Raw genomic sequence first — 17,999 nt, 5'->3', positions numbered from 1 at the left:
GAAGAAAGGAGGAGTGTACAGGTCTTGCATCAGAACAGAGCTTGATACATTCTCAGAATTGGAAGGTCACTGGGCCTGGGCCGCAGCAAGAGAGGAGAAAACCAGAAATGATGATACAGTGCAAGTAGGCCAGAAGCAGATCATGATGAGCCTTTTAGGCTATGCTAAATATTGCTTGTTTTATTCTAAGTGCCACTGAAGTGATTTAAGTAGAGAGAGACATGGTCTGTTTTGTATTTTACAAAGACATCATTTGGAATACTACTCCACAATAAGGAAGAACAAATTATTGCTACATGCAACAATTGGTTGGAGCTTAAGGGCATTATGCAGAGTGGATAAAAAGCCGATCTCAAAAAGTTATGCACTGCATGGTTCCATTTATATAACATTTTCAAAATGGCAAAATTGGAGAGACAGAAAATAGATCAGTGGTTGCCAGAAGGAACAGGGAGGAGGTGTGACTATGAAGGAGTAGCATGAAGGAGTTTTCTGTATCTTGACTATAGTGATAATTATATGAATCCACACATGTGATAAAATGTCATAGAACTATGAATAGAGAAGAACAAAATGATAAGTGAATGCAAAAACTGAAATCCCAGAAAGCTCTTTAATCTAGTTAATTATATTGTACCACTGTCAGTGTCCTAATTTGAATAATTTACTATATTTATGTAGATATTACCATTGGGGGATGCTGGGTAATGGGTATACCAGAGTCTATACTATTTTTGCAACTACTTGTGAATCTATAATTATTTCAAAATTAAAAGTAAAAAATAACGTGACTTTGGTAGTCATTACATAATAAATTACAGATGATAAGAATAAATATGAGAATACCAATTCTAATACCAAAACTAATAGCTTCATAATGGTTTCTTGGATTACAGTAGTGACAGTAAAAATAAAGAATACAAGAGACCTTCAGGAGATTAAACCAACAGGACACAGTGGTTGTAGGAGGTAGGAAGGAGAAGGGGAAATCAAATAAGACAGGAAGATCATGAGTTATTTCTGACATTTTGATTTGAGATGCCAGTGTGACTTTCAAGAAGAATATTAGAAATAAGCATTTGGTTGTACAGGTCTTAGGATTCATAAGGGAAGTCTTAGACTGGAGATAAATATTTAGAAGTCATTAGATGATATTTGAAGTCTTGGAAATAGATAAGAGGGAAGATAAAATAATGAAAGAAAAGGAAAAAGAAGAAGAAAAGAAGGTCTAGTAAAGAATGCATGGAGTTCCAACATTTAAGGGCTAGGTGAAAGAAGAGTTGGGGCAGAGGTGGGAACTCAGAAAGAGTCAAAGATGGAGCAACCAGAGCAGTGGAAGGGAACCCAGAGCTCATAGTGTTGTAGAAGCAGAGGAGAAGGGGGTGTGTAAGGAGAGTGTGGAAGACAATTGAACTTAAAGGTGATGAGTGGTCAGGGAAAAATACAACCAGTAGATACAGGCAATATGGAAATCACTCATGGTCATAGAAAGAATGGTTATAGTGTAGAATAGAGAATGGGTGGTTCTGGGAATGATTAGGTGGTGAGGATGTGGAGAAAATGTGTTTAGGCAACTCTTGTAAGATATTTGAGAGATGTGTGAATGAGAAGACTGAGAAGAGGATTTCAAAGAAGGTTTTGGAAATTTAGGGTTCCAGCACAATGAGAAAGGGAACTGGTAACATCCCAACATGCAGTAATCTCTCTCTTCTGACAAAAAATAATAAAAAAGCAAAGCTTGGTGTGGAGGGACACGTATTAGCCATGAGTATTTTACAAAGCTTCGACATACACACACATACACACAATGATACTGAAAAACAGAGAGATAGATTACTAGAACACATAAATATTCCATAAATAAAATACACATTTAAGACTTTAAAGTAGTCTGCGTGAATTAAAATAAACATATCAGTGGTTCTGAAATCAGGCAGCACATTAGATTCTCCTGGGAAACTTTTTAAAGATAACAATACCGGAGTTATTCCCCACCCCTCTTAGAGATTATAGTGGTTATGAACCCCATAGAGTAAGAACTTGCATATGAGTATTCAATATGAACCCGCATATCAGTATTCAATAAAGGAAATTCTCACCAGGAGATACTAGAATACAGTTGGGGTTGAGAACTTGTAAGATAGGTTATTCCCTAAATGGAGTTTAGGCAATAGGGTACTTATTTGATAAAAAATAATTTAGATCCTTGCTTCACCTCTACACAAAATAAATTTTAGTTGGAAAAATAACTAGATGTTTTCAGAGACATAAAAAATTAACATTATAAATTGTATTGGATTGGTGATGAGTTCCTAAATTTAAGGGAAAGGATGCTTTCCATTAGAAAAAAAAGATCACAGTGAAAACATCAGTCAATAAACAAATAAAAAAGTGTTCTTATAGTAATAAGAAAAGTACTAATAAATAATTTTTCAAGAAATGTGGAAAACTAAATAAAAAAGCAATTTGCCAATCCAAAATGTTTAACAAATATGGAAGCAGGGTGAAGTAAGTTAGGGATTTTCATCTTAACTAGCAATTTAAAAATACACTTTAAAATTTAAAAGCTATAATTTCTTGATAATCCTTTTAAGAAAAAAAATATTTGAAAAAAATTTTATGCTCTGAAGAGCCCTATTTAAAAAGACCATTCTTATATGATTGACAAAGAATCTAAGTTTCTATGTTTATGGAGAATAACTTGGCAATATGTAAATTGAGAGCCTGAATGGTACTCATAATTTGGACCCTGCAATTCCTCTCCCAGGAGTCAATTATAAGATAATATGTTTTTGTTTTTTTTGTTTTTTTTTTTTTTTTTTTTTTTTTTTGAGACAGAGTCTCACTTTGTTGCCCAGGCTAGAGTGAGTGCCGTGGCGTCAGCCTGGCTCACAGCAACCTCAATCTCCGGGGCTCAGCGATCCTCCTGCCTCAGCCTCCCGAGTAGCTGGGACTACAGGCATGCGCCACCATGCCCGGCTAATTTTTTCTATATATATTTTTAGTTGGTCAATTAATTTGTTTCTATTTTTGGTAGAGACGGGGTCTCGCTCAGGCTGGTTTCGAACTCCTGACCTTGAGCACTCCGCCCGCCTCGGCCTCCCAAAGTGCTAGGATTACAGGCGTGAGCCACCGCGCCCGGCCGATAATATGCTTTTAATAGAAGATGTTCCTGAACACATAAAATATTTATTATACTTATTTACTTTTTTTGAAAACATAAATAGAAAGTTGCTTCAAAATAATTCCAGGACTTGGAGGAGGAGAAGTAGGTGGAGATATAAATGAGACAAGATTGGACATGTGTTCAAAATTACTGAATTCAGGTGATAAATGTACGGGGAATTATTCTACTATTTTTGCTGCTTTTGTATACATTTGAAATTTTCTGGAATAAAAAGCTAAAAATAGAAATAGCTCAAATTTTCATCATGGGAGGATGCCTCTCTAGATAGCAAGACAATGGAAAACTATAAATCTATTAAATTTGTGAAATCTATAAAATTTCACAAAATTTTTAATAAATGGTGATTTTTTTATGTTAGTTGGTTAAGTGGAAAATCACATTTTAATAATGTATATTGAGGAAGGGCACAGCTAAATTGACTGGGGGGAAATACCTGTGTGGGGGCACCCCAAGGAGAAGCATATCAGAATGTTACAGCAACAGTGGTGATGGTTATTATGAATGAGTTTTCCCTCCATTTCCTATTTTCCAAATTAAATGAATTAAGCCTTATTTTATAATAAGAAAATGCAAAGGAAGAAAGGCTAGGAGGCAGAAATGTTTGAAAGCAAAGATATCAAAAGATAAATTGGCCGAGGGTGACAGAAAAGAGAAAAAAAAGTCTTCCTGAAGAACTAGTAACAAGAATTAAAGCTGAGGTAGAATCGTTAAATCAAGACTTAGAGCTTCAAAGAGAGCTCTATTGGCCTAAATTCAAGGTGAAGACCTGGAGTTTAACCAGTTCTTCTTTGTTGCTTGCTGATGCTATTATCTGGCAGACCTGGCAGAGAGCCAAGATGGAACTGCCAGGAATAAAGTTAATGTATTATCTCTATCCAACTGTGGTATAATAGAAAGAACCCAGCACCCAGAGTCAGATTTGGGGAGTGGATTCTATATTGACAGCCACCATTGTAATATATAATCTCTCTCTCTCTTTCTCTCTCCCCTGCCCCCACCGCCCCCCTCCTGCCTCCCTCCCTCATTTATCTATGTAATTTTGAGCAAGTGTCATGAGTTCCCAGGGTTTGAATTTCTAATCTATAAAATAATGGATCATAATCCTGCAGAACATAATCAGAAACATTCTGACAAGACAAATGAGATAAAACATATGAGAGTATGTTAAAGCATTAGAATATAAGTATTTCAGAAATCCAAGGTAGAAATATCACATGTCCCACCCCCCATTTCCCTACATACACATATACATACCCACCACCCATTGCTTCTGAAGCACCCTTGGTTCCCAAAGTAAAATTTCTACAGTAAATGCTTTGGGAATCTGTTGAACTGTTAAGGCTTTGGTATTTCAGAGACTTTCAAGCCAGTTCTACCCATTGCTCTATCATTCATTGCCCATACCTTTTCTGCTCTCTTCTACCACTACCCATAATTTTTCGGGAGACAAAGTTACTACATCTAAAGAGAGATGATATGAGATGCATTTTGGAAAAAAATCTGAGATCGAATGAACTTTAAATAATGCTGTATCTGTACTTCTGTGGTCTCCAGTGTGACGAGCCCCTGGCATTAATCTTTACTTTGGCTTCTACTGCCTTCTGCCATGAAATTCATCCTCTTTTCCTCACCTAGATTATTTCTCAGTACAAAGTTCCCGGAGAAATGCATGGTGAAAGGGAAGAAATCTCTCCTGAGGTAGGCAAAGGAATCATGCGGTCTCAGTTATGGCCCTGGGTCAGTGACTTCTTCTGTCACCCTAAGCAGCCAATTAACATCTCTTTGTCACAGGGTCACATGTGAAGCATTGCGAGAGACAGGAGCAATAGAAATACAAGGCCTTGTCATTACTGATTGATATCTTGTGACAGTATCAGACAAAGTAGAACTTTTATGAAACCAAGGACACATAAAATATATTTACAGAGGAGAAGAGAATTCAGAAGTGTAAAACCAGAGAAAAGGTGGACAACAGAGTTCTTCTCTATCTTTTTAAGAAAGGAATTTAAGACTTCATATCATTTCCTCAAAATCCAGTCCTTCAAGTCCTTCTAGTAGAATCTTTCTTTGCTGTCTGTTGACAGAAAGAGTGAGATCTACAGAAAAAGAAATTAAGAATTGTAAGTCCACCTCTACAAAGATATAGAAAACAATTTAAAGCAAAGGTATGATATGAATACTGATAGCAACACCTGCTACCCTTGTGGATTCTTGATTTGTCCTGGGAATAAAAATGTGGCAGTAGCACTAATGTTTAAAGATGGGTTTGACCCTACTTTTTGAAATGAAAGATCAACAAACATCTCAATAAAAAAGATACCTTTTTGATCAGAAGGACAAATATCATAAGTTTACTGCCAAAACTTCAGAGGAAAACCCTCAAAAGTTTTTGCCTAATCTTTATTTACATTGAACAATAAAGATATGTAAGTGCTGTTCCCCATTCCTTGCTTCTCCCCATGTGCCTCCTGACATATTTTTGGACCTTTTGCCAAGACAAAGGTAAGAAGGCTAAATTTAGGTGTTGTATCCTTGATCCATATTAACTCTCCCTCCTTTTCCACAAAACCCTGCCTCTTTCCCCATATCAGCATGGGGCAGAGTTCAGACAATAAATCAAGTGAAGCAACCTGCTTTGGACTCCACCCTGCTCTGCTCCTCCCTAACTGACATTTATATTTAGCACAAGCTTCCTTGATACTGGTTTTGATTCTCACTCTTGCCTAGTACAGTTTATTGCATACGGTTATAATGGCAAACATTTATATGGTGTACTATTCCAAGCACTTTACATATAGGAAGTCATTTAGTTATCACAGATGAAGAAACTGGGGCACAGAGAGGTTAAGTAATTTGCTTCAGATCACACAGCTAATAAACAGTGAAGATGGGATTCCAACCCAAGTCATTTGGCTTTAAAGTCCATGTTCATCTATTATATATATACTCATAATAATGAAAAATTTTAAAAATAAAGTCCATGTTCTTAAAATTCTCATTATGCTGCCTTTATTAGATTCTCAAACACCATTTTTTGCCCAATTAGAATTACCCTTAATTACTAGAATCACCTTTAATTAGAATTACTTTTGTTTTTTAAATTGCGCTATAATTCACATACCATAAAATCCACCCCTCTAAAGTGTATGATTTAGTGTTTTTATTATATTTACAAAGATATGCAACTGCCACTACTATCTTACTTTAGAATATTTTCATCAACCCAATATGAAACATCTACCCAATAGTGGTCACTCCCCATTGCTCTCCTGCCACCCCAGCCCCTGGCAATCACTAATTGTTTTCTTTCTTTATGGATTTGCCTATTCAGTACATTTCATATAAATTGAATCACACAATATGTGGCCTTTCGTGTCTGGCCTCTTTTACGCAGCATAATGTTTTCAAAGTTCATCTATGTTATAGTATGAAGCAGCACTTCATTCCTTTTTGTGGCTGAATAACATTGCATTGTATGGATATTACTGTTTTGTTTATCCATTTATCAATTAGTAGACATCTGGGTAACTTTCACTTTTTTTGTTTAAGAAATGGGGGTCTCAGTCTGTTGTCCAGGCTAGAGTGCAGTGGCACAATCATACCTCACTGCAGCCTCCAACTCCTGGTCTCAAGTGATCCTCCACCTTCAACCTCCCAAGTACCTAGAATATAGGTATGTGCCACCATATCTGGCTAATTAAAAAAAAAAAAATGTCAGTGACAGTGTCTCACTATGTTACCCAGGCTCACTTTTTTGCTTTTATGAATAATGCTGCTATAAACACTCACACACAAGTTTTTGTGTGGACATATGCTTTCATTTGTCTTCAGTATATGCATTGGAGTGGAACTGCTAGTATGATAACTCTGTTTAAATTTTGAGGAAATGCCAACTTTTTTTTTTTTTTTTTTTTTTGAGACAGGGTCTCTCTGATTCCAGGACTAGAGTGAAGCCCTGAGGTTATCAAAATTTCTCAGGTTGCCATGAATTAGCAGGACTAGAGAAGGTATCCAAAGTGTCCAAATCCCTAACTTCCAATCAATATAAATATTTCTATTTATCCATCTTCCTACAGAGACTACTCCCTAGGCATCCAAGAAACATTTGAGGTTTAAATAAAAGCCACAAAGATGCAGCCCCCAATATCACTGCTAAACCCATAACTCAAGTATAAAGATACAAGGACATCTTTGTGAGCAATTTATTTCACACACTATCTGAATATCTATAAACTTACAATCTGTCACTTGTTACGCCTTGCTGATACTGTCAAATCTTTATTGCCCTCTGTAGATAACGTAAGGTCATATTTTTAGCCTCCCTCTATTTCCTAGTCAATATTAACTCAGTGAACCAAAAATAATTTTAATATTATCCCAGGAAAAACAGACTTATAAATATGAATGTGGTGGGGGAAAAGAAAGTATAGATAAGTGTAAATCACATTTGGCTTATCTACATTTCTTTTTTTTTCCAATCCTGAAAATTTGAAATATTCTTCAAAATTATCTTCATTTTTATAATAGAAAACCATTTCAGAATAATCCATAACTGCTTATCCATAAGTTCATACTGCATGTGGAAACTAAAGTTTAAGTGAAAAATTGACTTGTCTAAGGTCATAAAACAAATCAGAGATCTAATCAGATGGGCCTTTCTGATCACGAACCTATTATTAGACCATCCTTAAGTATGAACTATGGGTGAGGGAAAGAGAGAAAGTGAAATTAAGGTCACTTGGAGTTATAGGAGCTGCTTGGGCTTCAGGAAGGGATGCAAACACGACAGACTCAACTCGTGTCAGAAAGCCATTCCATTCCCACGCTGCGAATGAGGTAACCACTCTGTACCTTCTGTGCCATTAGAGTCACAATTCCCTGGTAAAGGAACAAAACAACAAAATGAACATCCCTGCCATTTATTTCTAATCTCCTTGGCAAATACACCACGAAATGAAGCACATGCTCCACAAGTGCCATAGAATTCCAAATGTGTACAACAAGAAGAGCCCTTTGAAAGCACCAAAAACAAACCTAACCTCCAAATTTCCTGATGGGCAAACTAAGGCCCAGAGTGTAGACACCTTCCAATAATTAATTAACACTTAAGCTAAGGCCGGGCGCGGTGGCTCACGCCTGTAATCCTAGCACTCTGGGAGGCCGAGGCGGGTGGATTGCTCGAGGTCAGGAGTTCGAAACCAGCCTGAGCAAGAGCGAGACCCCGTCTCTACTATAAATAGAAAGAAATTAATTGGCCAACTAATATATATAGAAAAAATTAGCCGGGCATGGTGGTGCATGCCTGTAGTCCCAGCTACTCGGGTGGCTGAGGCAGTAGAATTTCTTGAGCCCAAGAGTTTGAGGTTGCTGTGAGCTAAGCTGATGCTAGGGCACTCACTCTAGCCTGGGCAGCAAAGTGAGACTCTGTCTCAAAAAACAAAAACAACAAAAAAAACACTTAAGCTAAAACTAGCATTATATGTCTTAAACCTCCACTGGGTGCTCTTTCTGCTGCAATTTCCAACATCATTCATAAGGCTGACTCAATATTTTGTTTCTTTTTAATCAGTTAAGTTTTGTAGGGATGAGAATGAGGAGGAAGATATGGGTTTGTGGAATTCATAATGTGCACATACCTTCATAGTTTCTTTTGCCTCCAGGACTTTGGGACATACCTGTGTCTGGATGAGCCTCTGTAAACTCTACTCGAGTTGAAAGCCGGAGTATTTACCTCCCCGTTGTGTTTTCATTTCTGGGCTTTAAGAATATTCTAATGAATACTCTACTCCTTTCTTCTTCCTTGGCCAGAACTCATTCAGATTCATACTGAAATACTGGCCTCAAGAAACACCAAAGCTGTCGCCAGGCCTTGAGACCTGTGGGGAAAGTCCACAGGGGTAGGAGGCAGGGCCGCCAGGTGGTTTCAGACCAAACTGGCTGGATTTGAGGAATCTGACTGTAAATCTGATGGAAAACAGGGTAGTCAGATAGATTTTCAGCACTTCCTTAGCCCTTCTCCTCCCTCCTTGAACCATAAGCCAAGTCTGTCACTTCTACCACTTAAACAAGTTCCTTCCTGCTGTTGTAGTCTCTAACTGGCCAGGTGCAGCACTATATCTGGGCCCAGGATGAAGAGTTGTCATGGAATGCTTCAGAAAGGGTCAACCAGGAGCTTTCCCTGTCTGGGCCAAGCCAGCCCAATCTGACTTAAAAGGGACTTTGGAGAAGTTGATCCAGAGCCTTTTTTGCTGACACAAACTAGGGGTGGCTTGGTATACCACTGGTCCTGATAGCTGAGTATTGTCAGAAAAAAAATGCTTGAGATCAACTTCTCTAAACCCAAAATTATCATCTTTGACACATATTTTCACCATTTAGTTGGTAGCATAATATGAATATAACATAATGCTATCTCCTGAAGTTGTCCAACATAACACATAACACCTGCATTTATCCAACAACATAGAACATCTGATTAAGTCAATCAACATCTGAGTGTATGACCAAAGCTAGTAATTTCAAAGTTTCTGCCAGAAAGGCGCTTGACGGCTTGATGTCTAATGTGAATATTACATGTATATTATTGAAATTTTTCTATAACCACAGTGCACATTTTGAAGCACACTTTTCCCTTAAACCTTAGCATCTACTACTATGTGTGCTTACTATAATTCTAACTTAGCCTAGAATTTTATATATATATAAAATAATTTTCATTTAGATCAATGTTCTAAAAATAGCATCACATTTCCATGTATTCTGTTAACTGACAATTTTAAGAACCATGCTGAAGAAAAAAAAAAAAAAAGAACCATGCTGAAATATATAAATATGAGGCTATTTAACATGGCTGAGGCTATAAGATTTTAACAGCTGTAGAAGGAAAAATTAAAACAGGTTTCCTTTTCATTTATGATTTTGGCCAGTAACTTAAAGCATAAAATTATGGGTGATAAAATGCAATCACTTCAATTTGCTTTGACCATGGTGATTGTTAAGAATTAGCTATCAGGCCGGGCGCAGTGGCTCACGCCTGTAATCCTAGCTCTCTGGGAGGCCGAGGCGGGCGGATTGCTCGAGGTCAGAAGTTCGAAACCAGCCTGAGCAAGAGCGAGACCCCGTCTCTACTATAAAATAGAAGGAAATTAATTGGCCAACTAATATATATACAAAAAAAAATTAGCCGGGCATGGTGGCGAATGCCTGTAGTCCCAGCTACTTGGGAGGCTGAGGCAGGAGGATTGCTCGAGCCAGGAGTTTGAGGTTGCTGTGAGCTAGGCTGACGCCACGGCACTCACTCTAGCCTGGGCAACAAAGCGAGACTCTGTCTCAAAAAAAAAAAAGAAAAAAAAAAAAAAAGAATTAGCTATCAATAAGCCTTGCTGTCACTAAGCCAAGAAGGCTTATTATGAATGATAAAACAGATTGAGTTGGATTTCAGGCAGATAGTGCTTAGAAGCTGGGATACAACTTAGACTGCTGGGGGCTAATGAAAGAGTGAGCATCAGGAAGTTTTTCTATTCCCTGAAGACTCACCCTTGGGAAGTGGTATTCACAGCATGGTAGAGCGGGGCTCTCCCCTGCCCAATTCAGCAGAAGTCGTAGTGAGGGAAAACCAGTGGAGATGGCCACCTGGCCTGAGGAGGTAAGAGCAACTGCAGCAAATGAGACCACAGGCAAGGGTTGGATAGAAACTCCTCATTCCATCCTCATTATCTTTTCATTATCCAGAGCTGCATGTCTCCCCAACTAAACTCTAACCCATCCCATTATTATTCTGGTTGGAAATTCTGAAGAGTTCCAAAATAAAAGACTTGTTTTCAAAAACACTGGAAGAATCCCTAGAGATTTCCTAGCGTACCTCTACCTTCATTTTCTAAAAGGAAAATAATAATAATAACAATAAAACAAGGACTACTGAAATAGGTGCTTTGTTCTTTTTTTAATTCTAATATTTGTGTATGTGTCCCTTATTGTCCTGAAAGATGCCTTGTTCTTTGCTCACAAAGAGAATGCCAAAGCTTAAAACAGATTTCAGGTCCCTCAGACTCAGAGCAGGACTCTAACCATTCTACACTGATACCTGTGTAATTAGCTGCTTTACCTTTGTGCATATTCCTTCTCTTCTACTTTCATTTTCTCTAGTTAGAACCCTGTCTAAGACATGATATACTAATACCCAACGTACTTATTCAATACTTAACAGTTTGCCTATGATTATCTGTTTCTTCCCAACCAGATATGGTGCTTCCGGGAAAATAAGACCTACCCATAAAATAAGCCCTCGCAGGATTTCTAAGCATTTGCGCAATATAAGCCCTAACCCAAAAAATAAGACCTAGTGCTGGGCGTGGCTACGCAGCGCATCTGCACAACCCATGCATTTCATCCCGGAGCGGTAAAGAAGATGAGCAGCCCTTCTCATCTGCCCCATCGTGACAGCTACTATCCCAAAGGTGACCAGAAAGGTGCGGGCAGCCCCATTAACAAGGTCAGCTCCCCCTGTCTGGTCCCGGCCATACTGTGCGTGCTGCAAGCTGAGGCTTTGAGGAGAAAATAACACATCCCCTGAAAATAAGCCCTAGGGTGTCTTCTTGAGGATAAATAAATAAATAAATATAAGACCCTGTCTTATTTTCAGGGAAACACGGTAGTAATTTCCTTGGGGGCATAATCTAGCTTCTTTAGGTCCCTCATTAGCAGAGCTCAGAAGTGGGCACATCTCTATTTGGAAAGCATGTTGGGAAACTAGAAACCAGCTAAACCTAGGCTGGTGGGGAGGACAAAAATGAATTGACAAAGTTAGAGGAAAAGGTATGAAACCTTCATGAGAATCAGAATTTAGGGACTTCAGCTATTTTGTTCATTGCTATATCCCTAGCACAGAGAACAGTATCTGACACACATCAAGATTCATATGCTTATTGAATAATAAATAGCTAAATTCACCTATGAAAATCGCATTAGATCTGCAAGAAATTTTATAGAAAAATAACCTATAGAAACCAATTGGGCATAAAGGATTACACTGTAATGCTAAAAGCACAAGGGGCAATGGGAAGTAGTTTTTAACAGTATTATATAGGAAGGGCGTCGTTCCCAGGTTTCTCCTCAATGGGGACACATTTTTAGCTCCATCAGTAGTCAGGATGCTATTTAAAGTTCTTTGTTAAGAAACACTGATCCCTCAGATAAAAATAGGATGACATGCCCAACAAGAACACCATATACAAAAATCAACTCAAAATGGATTAAAGACTTAAATATAAGACCTGGCACTGTAAAAATACTAGAAGAAAATGCAGGAGGAAAGCTCCATGACATTGGTCTGGACAATGATTTTTTTTTTTTTAATATGAGCTCAAAGCACAGACGACAAAAACTAAAATAAACAAATAGGATTATATCAAACTAAAAATCTTCTGCCCAGGCAAGGAAAGAATCAACAAGAAGCAACACATGAAATGGGAGAAAATATTTGCAAACATACATCTGATAAAAGATTACTATCCAAAATACATAACTCAATAGTAAAAAAAAAAAAAAAAATTATAAAATAAACAAAAGACCTAAATAGACATTTCTCAAATGTAGACACACAAATGGCCAACACAAATGTGAAAAAATGCTCAACATCACTAATCATCAGGGAAATGCAAATTAAAACCACAATGAGATATTATTCCACACCCATCAGAATGGCTATTATCAAAAAGACAAAAGATAACAAGTGTTGGTGAGAATTTGGAAAAGAAGGGAAATCATGCACACTGTTGGTGGGAAGGTAAATTAGTACACGCATTACGGAAAACAGTATGGAGGTTTCTTTAAAAATTAAAAACAGAACTATCATATGATCTAGTGATTCCACTATTTGGCATATACCCAAAGGAAATGATATCAGTATGTATGAAGTCATGACTTCATACATACTGATATCTGCACTCCTATGTTCATTGAAGTATTATTCACAACATCCCAGAGATGGAATTAACCTAGGTGTCCATCAACAGATGAATGGATAAAGAAAATGTGGCATACAGTATATACACAAGGAAATACTATTCAGCCTTAAGAAAGGAAGTTGACAACACATAGGAAGCTGGAAGACATTATGTTAAGTGAAATAAGCGAGGCACAGAAAGAAAAATACCACATGATCTCATTTATATGTGATATCTAAAAAACATTGAATTCATAACAGTAAGAGTAGAATAGTATTTACCAGGAGCTGGGGAAAGAAAGGATTGGGGGAGATGCCCAAGGATACAAAATTTGTTACATAGGAAGAATAAAGTTAAGAGGAACTCTATTGCACAACATGGTGACTACAGTTAATAACAATGTATTGTATTCTTGAAAATTACTAAGAGAGTAGATGTTAACTGTTCTCAACACCAAAAATAGTATGTGAGGTAATGCATATGTGAATTTGCTTAATTTAGCCATTCCACAATGTATACATATTCTAAAGCAACATGTTGTGACAAACATATACAATTTTTTAATCTTTCAATTAAAAATAAATTTGAAAAAATAAAAATACAATAAAAGTAAAAATAAAGAACATTCAGTTGGAGAAAGCTCAGGTATGGTAGGCAGAACAATGGCTTCCCAAACATGTCTATGTCTTAATCTCCAGAACCTATGAATATGTTAGTTTTCGTTCTTCTGAGCCAAAGTCTCACTCTGTTGCCTGGGCTAGAGTGCTGTGGTGTCAGCCCAGCTCACAGCAACCTCAAACTCCTGGGTTCAAGTGATCTTCCTGCCTAAGAGTCCCAGGTAGCTGGGACTACAGGCATGTGCCACCATGCCTGGCTAATTTTTTTCTATTTTTAGTTGTTTGGCTAACTTCTATTTTTAGTAGAGACAGGGTCTCGCTCTTACTCAAGCTGGTCTCGAACTCCTAAGCTCAAGCAATCCTCCCACCTCGCCTCAGCCTCCCAGAGTGCTAGGATTACAGGCGTGAGCCACTGCAGCCTGGCCAGAATATGTCAGTTTTTAATAGAATTAAAATAGCAAAAGACAATTAAAGTTGCAGATGGAGTTAATCAACTGACCTTAAAATAGAGAGATTATCCTGGATTACCCAGTGAATCCAATGCAATCACAAGGATCCTTAAAAGTGGAAGAGGAAGGCAAAACTGTCAGTGTCAGCAGCAGGAAACGTAAGAAACACTCTGCCAGCCATTTCTGGCTTTGAAAATGGAGGGAAGCCCTGAGCCAAGGAACGTGGACAGCCTCTAGAAACCGGACAAGGCAAGGAAACTGATTCTCCTAGAGTCTCCAGAAGAAATACAGACCTGTCCATACATTTTTGACTGCTGACCTCCAGAACTGTATGGTAAAAATCCGTGTTGTTTTAAGTCCAGTTTGTAGTAATTTGTTACAGTAGCAATAGGAAACTTACACACTCAGGTTGAAACAAAATAAGGCCACAGAGTCATATAACTCCAGTAGAACATGCTTGTTGGGACTGGTGGTGAGGGTTTGGGAAAGATGAGAAACAAAGTTTCTATCAAAGACAACTGAAATAGATGTGATGTTCAACTAACTCTGAGCATGTGCATAGAGACCAAGTAATTGTTATGGGTTGAATCTTACTCTGCTGCTCCCCCACAAATTTATATGTTGGAGTCCTAACCCCTAATACCCTATAATGTGACCCTATTTGGAGATAGGATCTTTACAGGGACAGTCAATTAAAATGAGGTACTTAGGGTGGGCCCTAATCCAGTAGGACAGGCGTCCTTATAAAAAAAAGGTGAAATTCAGAGACAGACACATACAAAGGGAAAATGCCATATGAACTGAAGGTAGCTATCTACAAGCCAAAGAAAGAGGCCTGGAACAGAGTCTTTCCTCATAGCCCTCAGAAAGAACCAATTCTGCCAACACCTACTCAGACATCTAGCTTCCTGAACTGTGAGACAGTAATTTCGGTTAAGTCACCCAGTTTGTGGCACTTTGTTGCAGCACCCCTAGCAAATGCATACACTAATGGAGACACGGAAGAAAAAGTATATGATTTTTATTGAAGCAGATGCTTTCTTTGAAAGACCTAGATGACGCTGGCAGTGTGTGGAGATTCTGATGTAACATGGAGATGAGCCAGGTAGACAGCGCAAAGTTCTGTTTCCAGGCGCACTGCAGTTGAGGTGCGCTGCACAGGACAGCAGCTCGGCCCCTTCATTTCCACAACTACCCCTGGCTCTCACAAAGCAGTAGGAAGAAAGTTCGGTCCCATAAGTGTGAGAAACACAAATGCCGAAAGGATTCGTTACAGAAGGAAGCAACAATCCCAGAAATGAAAGAGAAAGAATGGAGACAACCTGGGGCTGAGGTTGAGGGTCTGATAGAGAAAAGTGAAAAAGAGAGAAAAAAGATTAAGAAGAAAACAGAGATTCGGGCAACAAGGAACGTAGCATACCCAATGTACAGTTTTTAAGCATGGTTACAGATTATCTCATTTAAATATCACAACGACCCTGTGAGGTAGTTACAGTTTTATTTAGACCTAACAGATGAGGAAGATGAAGCTGATCTGAATTACTATGCGGTCCTCTGTCAAGTAATCCCTGTACCTCAGTCTCCCTGCCCCGTCCTGCTTGCCCCCTGTGGAGGAACACACAGAGGCCCCCATCACTGGGCTTGCTCCCTTCCCCAAATCTGCTGAGGCAGGTTTAGTCTCTTGTCACATAAACACAGAAGCCCAAACCCACAAGATGCTTGTTCTCAAGAAATACAGGTTAATTCACCTGCTGATTAGTGTCTGTTCACATAAATACACACAGCCGATCACGAGCGCTCCACTCCCAGCCTCTTCCCCTTTTTCAATCCCCCAAAGTCTCAGTCCACCCCTAGCTGCGTGCCTGCAGCCCCCTCCACCCTCCAGGTCCCCCAGTGCCCCGGTTCACTACCGTGTCCCTCGTCCGGTCACTCCGGCTTCAGATGGAACTGGCCCGGTCCGGGGGTAAAAACGGCGGGTTTGGGCAGGGCGAGGCGTGCCAGCCTCAAGGAAATGCTTTGCAGTCCCTCCTTCCCAGCGTGGGGCGTGGCTGCCAGCAAAGGATGGAGTTTGGGCCGGCTCCCCGCAAAGGGAAGTCTTGCGGGCACTGGGGTTTCCGGCACTGGCCACACACTAGCCAGCCGGAAACCCCTGCTGAAACTGTGAAAGCTGGACTCGCTGCGGATCTGCAGACTGATTTCCTACTCCTGCGATTGCTACATGGCCAGGTAGAATGGAGACTCCCGGGCAGGTGAACCCGGAGTCGTGACACGGAGCAACAGCGCCACCTCCCGGCCGGCCCCGTAGCTGCTGCCTTCGCCGGCGCTTAAGATGGTCTTGGTTAGTCAATCCCAGGACGGTCTCCACCCCGACCAAGCCTTGGCCGGTTGTTGCAAGATAGTACTGACCACCGCCGTGACATGGGGCAACCTATAAGGAAGTGATGGGGCTAAAAAATCCCAAGAGTAGGTAATCAATCATTCATTTAGCATATGTTTTTTAAACCCATTGTGTGCTGGGCCCTCCTCTGGGGAAATGGTGATGAACAAGATAGTTATGTTACCTGCCCGCATGGGATTTACAGTCATACGAATCGCTCAAGAAGAAACACAGCTGAAAGAATTCCGAGTTAGATACTAACACCTAATAAAAGTTGCATTAAAGAAATATAGGTCATGGGTAACTGGACTAGACAACCAGTTTGTTCAGCGTCATTAGCATACCAAGCAGAAACTGGCGTCCGTTACAACAAAACTAATTTGGGTGCAATGTAATGTGCAGTATTTAGAAATTGAGGTACTTCAGTTCTCGAGGTTTTTTTCTCTATTAAAATGTTCATTCTCTGCAGAGCTCTTGTACTTTTTAATTTTTTTTATAACTTTTTAATAAAAAATGATTTTTTTTTTGAGACAGAGTCTCACCTTGTTGCCCAGGCTAGAGTGAGTACCATGGCATCAGCCTAGTTCACAGCAAACTCAATCTCCTGGGCTCAAGCAATCCTCATGCCTCAGCCTCCCAAGTAGCTGGGACTCCAGGCATGCGCCACCATGCCCGGGTAACTTATTTTATTTTATTTTTTTTTGAGACAGAGCATGCTTTGTTGCCCAGGCTAGAGTGAGTGCCATGGCGTCAGCCTAGCTCACAGCAACCTCAAACTCCTGGGCTCAAGCAATCCTTCTGCCTCAGCCTCCGGAGTAGCTGAGACTACAGGCATGCGCCACCACGCCCGGCTAATTTTTCCTATATATATTAGTTGGACAATTAATTTATTTCTATTTATAGCAAAGACAGGGTCTCACTCTTGCTCAGACTGGTTTCGAACTCCTGACCTCGAGCAATCCAATCCGCCCACCTCGGCCTCCCAGAGTTCTAGGATTACAGGCGTGAGCCACCGTGCCCGGCCCTGGCTAATTTTTTGTTTATATATTTTTAGTTGGTCAATTAATTTCTTTCTATTTTTAGTAGAGATGGAGTCTCGCTCAGGCTGGTTTCGAACTCCTGACCTCAAGCAATCCGTCCACCTCAATCCGGAGTGCTGGGATTACAGGCATGAGCCACCACACCCAGCCCAGAGCTCTTTTAAAACAGGGTGAACTGTACTAAATGCCACTGAATTGTACTTTTTAAAATGGCTAAGGGTTAATTTTATATTATGTGAATTTACCTCAATTTTTTTTTATCTCTAGTAATAGGATTACCTCAATTTTACAAAAAGGATTGAAGGAAGACATTTCATTGGTTAACTGTTCTTTCCATACTTTATTCATAACTGATTAATAAAAGTCAAATGAACTGATCTGAACT

General features: G+C 39.4%; 1 protein-coding gene across 2 annotated transcripts in view; it reads right to left on the bottom strand.

Annotated features, from left to right (window-relative positions):
* STYK1 (serine/threonine/tyrosine kinase 1) overlaps nucleotides 1-16,414 on the bottom strand; it is a 40,081-nt gene extending 23,667 nt beyond the window's left edge. For both annotated transcript variants that reach the window (XM_012741478.3, XM_012741481.3), the window contains exon 1: nucleotides 16,108-16,414. The gene's annotated coding sequence lies outside the window, so the exon portion shown is untranslated. The remainder of the gene's footprint in view (nucleotides 1-16,107) is intronic.
* Between the last annotated feature and the right edge of the window lie 1,585 nt (nucleotides 16,415-17,999).

The sequence above is a fragment of the Microcebus murinus genome, chromosome 10, assembly GCF_040939455.1.
Source record: "Microcebus murinus isolate Inina chromosome 10, M.murinus_Inina_mat1.0, whole genome shotgun sequence".
Classification (NCBI taxonomy): Eukaryota; Metazoa; Chordata; class Mammalia; order Primates; family Cheirogaleidae; genus Microcebus; species Microcebus murinus.
The sequence above is the reverse complement of the archived record's forward strand: the minus strand, read 5'-3'. Positions and strand labels throughout refer to the sequence as shown.